We start from the raw sequence: 4,104 nt of genomic DNA, 5'->3' as shown, positions 1-4,104 counted from the left end.
ACGGCAGCACGGGGTGACAGAAACCCGGTAAGTGCCGTGCCATGCCCATCTCGGGACCCGGTCGTGAAGCCAACGCTGAAGCGGTTTCATATGAAGCAACCCGAGCGGCGTGACAGCGGCTGCGGATGCCATATGCCCCAGGAGCCTCTGAAACTATTTCAGTGGAACCGCCGTCTTGCACTGGAAGGACCCCAGGCAGTTCAGCATCGACTGTGCACGTTCTACTGAGAGACGTGCTGAGAGGTTGACCGAGTCCGGCTCCATGCCGAGAAAAGAGATCCTCTGCACCGGGGAGAGTTTGCTCTTGTCCCAGTCGACCCTGAGGTCGATCGCTGCGAACCAATCGAAAGGATGGATGCATTGAAAGATGCGTTTCTGTGTCAACATCCTGAACGGGAGCTTGTGAAGGGCCCGGTTCAGCAAGTTGCCCCTGAACTTGGGAGGGCGCCGTGCAAATTTAATCGCATAGCCGAGTCTGGCGGTTCACATGAGCCAGCGAGACGGCCTGGGGCATGCTAACCAGGCCCCCAGCAACCGAGCAGGCGGGACTAGGGAAACCACCGATGTACCCGCAGTGGGGCAACGCAGTGGAACACAGGGACCCAACCCGGGAGGCTTCCGTGCATCCCAGGGTGGGGTCTGAGTGTGCGGCGCGCCACTTACCTGGCTCGACGCCCGTCGCTCGTGGAGCTCTTTTAGACATTTGCTCTTTTAGGAAAAAAGGAAACACTCTTTTAGAGAAAGAGGGGAGGTCGCGGCGAGACCGCAGAATGGCAGCTGCAGCACGCCGAAGATGAGCAGCACTGAATGGCAACCCCCGCTGACGCACCGTAACACCAACGCCAGCTGTTTCTTCCAAACACTCGCGGAGATTTGTCCTGAGAAGGCTCGGCTCCGAAGCGAAAAGCTGATGTGCGTTTGCACGCGCTCTCCTTTTATACCCGCGCTGGCTTGTTTAGTTAACACTCGAAGGTGATTGGGCTCTCGGGCGAGATCCCAATTCGTCAGTCACGACTGACGTAACGTAGAACGTGACTGACTGAAAGGGAACTCCATTATACAGTATGAATGTTGCTAGATTTCTAGTGCTACTTGCCTGTGCAAAACTGCCATGAAGGTGTTCTTGGTGGTTGCCAGAACATTGCTATGTGGTTGCTAGTGTGTTTGCTAGTCTCTGTGATATTCAGGTCTTTGTATATGTTTCTGGCCTCTTCTTTAATATAAGTCAGTGAGATTTTGTTTGTCAATTTTATCATCCATCCGGTGAAATTTGTCCACTTGCTTACTTGCAACTCTCATTGACCTTTGTTCAGCTATTATTTTAATGCCCATCACCATACCACACCCTGCCATTCACCAGCTCATAGACCAACCCGATCTCATGAAAGTGTGTATAAATAGTACGCCAAATAAAAACGAAAACTTGTGGTACTGATACGCAAAAATGGACTTTGGCGTGTATATGCTACGCGGTGGGTAGGTTTAGGGTTGTGGGGTAGATGTGTATCATATGTGCGTGAAAACTGCATATAATGTGCACGCCAACAAATTTCGTATCATATGCACGCAAAAACTGCGTATTATATGCACGCCAAACGCATGCGTATCATATGCATGCCAAAGTCCATTTTTGCGTATCAATACCATGAGTTTTCGTTTTTATTTGGCGTACTCTTTATATACGCATTTTCATGAGACCGGGCTCCATAGACACACAATGCCAGGCATGCACACACTATCACAATGTGACAACAATAAAAGCACCCATTCAATATTGCATTTTACATTGGATCAAATCCCAGATACTATCTTTAGGGCACACTTATAAAATAATAACATCACGGTCTTAGTCTCAAACTCCCTAGACTCATTCACACTCACTTCTGTCTTGTCTGTGAGACACACAGCACACGTTCCCCAACGTCTCAGGACGCATAAAATACATAGCAGTGATCAAACTGAGACAACTAGACAGCTCTTTTTCACAATACCTAAAAATAAAGACAATTACTAATCTATTAATAAATAGTTAAGAAATCAGATTTTGTTCAAAAATACATCAATGAAATTTGGTTGGAAGCCAAAAAAAACCCACTTTTTCAAACAAGCAATACACAATATAATTTAAATATAGCATTTCACTAAAATCAAAAAATATTAATGGGGTAAGAAAAAATACTAACAAGTAAATTTACAAGTAAAAATGCCAACAAGTACATTTACAAGTAAATATCAAAATATATTAACGAATCTTACAACTAAATTGAAATGAAGCAATTTTAACTTCTGAGAAACGTTTTTGGGACATCATCAGGTCTTAAAATAATTCCTCATTGTTTTTTGAATAAGTAGGTTTTTTGAATGAGTAGGAGTCATATTAACAAAGATCAGAAAAAACAATATATATGACTGTCCGTTTCTGAAATAAGCATCTATAGACTCTTCTCTCAGTGGCTGAAGCATGAGGTCTTACGATTTCCTGTCTCTGGTGGGCGTCTGCACCTGTTAGCCTGAGCCTGGAGTCCCCCCTTCCCTAAATCTGTCCTGTTCGGTTCACACAGGAGCTCATCTACCCCTAACGGGACTCACCTTCTGAGGCTTCCCAGCCGTACTGTCCTCAGTGAGCAGAGAGTGGGTGAGTGCTGTAGTCACAGACGTAGTGAAGAAATACAGTGTTGCGTGGACTTCCCCAGCGAGAGTGAAGAGAGGTGTTAGTCCAACCAGCTGACTGCGGGACAGGGAAGAGAGAGGTTGAGAAGATTGAGAGAGAGAAGGGTGGACTGGTTTCCTATTACACTCCTCTCCTCTTGAGCCCCCCTCCTCTCCTCTTTCTCTCTCTCTCTCTCTCTTTCCCTCTCTACAAGTCACTGAACAGATATTCCAGACCTCTTAGTCTGACTCTGCCTGCACAGTGAGCAGCAGCAGTCAATGGAAACAGTGCCAGAGCTCCAGAGTCACATTCTCCTTATTGAAGCCCCTTTAGATCCATCAATGCATGCAGAATTGACAGTATATGTCATTTACATTTACATAAAATTGCAACACAACTCAGCAGGGGAAATGAAAAAAAAAAAATATATATAATGGATAGTTTACTCCAGTGTTCAATGTCTCATGATCCTTCAGAAATCTTTCCGATATGCTCAAAACATTTCTTATTATTATCAAAGCTGAAAACAGTTATGCCTATTTTTGTGGAACCAATGTATTTCCCACCAGGGATTATTTGATAAATGAAGTTCAAAAGAATGTTAAACAATGTTAATATATATATAATTTTTTTATATACATAATGTCTATTTATTAACTGTTATGTTATGTTAACTGTTAACCAACAATATACAGATAGAATAGATTAGTTTAATTCAAAAAGACATCAAAATGATTTTTTGATGCTATTTCTGTGCCGTCAAATTGAATTGCAATTTTTTTTTCTTTAAAGAGGTTTCCTAAACCATGCGTTCAGTCAGTCTTCAATCTTCCTTGTGTGGGAAAGTTTTTTTCCTGTTTAAAATGGACAAGTTCAAAATAATTGACAAGTTATCATAAAATGAACCCCAACAGGGTGATCAGGATCAGGAAGCCTTTTATTTTGTTATCCTATCTTGATACACAATTTTATGGTTAGTAACTTTTTATATTTTAACATCCCTGCTATATGTGCGACTATTAGAATAGCCCTGCGGCCCATTTTTGAGGCACAGCCCCCTAGTTCAGAACCGCCGGATTAAACTATCATCCTGCTATTAATATAAAGCACCATAAATCAACAGTATAATGTCTCCATACACACATCCACATCCCAGATTAAATGTTATTTCTGCCCAAGATTCCAGTTGCAAAGGGAGAGCAGGGAGCTGGACACTCTGGAGCCAATTTTTAAACCACATTGTGCAGACTTCAGCAAGGAAAGTCAGAATTGCCCTCACTACCACAATTCCACTGTCAAGTTATTAATTACAGATGGTGAAAGCTGGATCTGTATCATGTGAATGATAGCCAAATGTTCAATGGAATTACAAAGAGCCCATATACAGTACTCGAAATTAAATGCATGACGGCTACAGTGGCCCCAAACAGAATTTGGACAAATAAGCCACTTAA

General features: G+C 43.0%; 1 protein-coding gene across 1 annotated transcript in view; it reads right to left on the bottom strand.

The window, feature by feature from the left end:
- The window catches only part of sema3c (sema domain, immunoglobulin domain (Ig), short basic domain, secreted, (semaphorin) 3C), a 49,500-nt gene extending 46,816 nt beyond the window's left edge, over nt 1-2,684 (bottom strand). Inside the window, exon 1 of the mRNA XM_016279938.1 lies at nt 2,590-2,684. The gene's annotated coding sequence lies outside the window, so the exon portion shown is untranslated. The remainder of the gene's footprint in view (nt 1-2,589) is intronic.
- Between the last annotated feature and the right edge of the window lie 1,420 nt (nt 2,685-4,104).

This window comes from Sinocyclocheilus grahami, unplaced genomic scaffold, assembly GCF_001515645.1.
Source record: "Sinocyclocheilus grahami isolate Dianchi unplaced genomic scaffold, SAMN03320097.WGS_v1.1 scaffold135.1, whole genome shotgun sequence".
NCBI lineage: Eukaryota > Metazoa > Chordata > Actinopteri > Cypriniformes > Cyprinidae > Sinocyclocheilus > Sinocyclocheilus grahami.
This window is presented reverse-complemented; position numbering and strand designations above follow the sequence as displayed.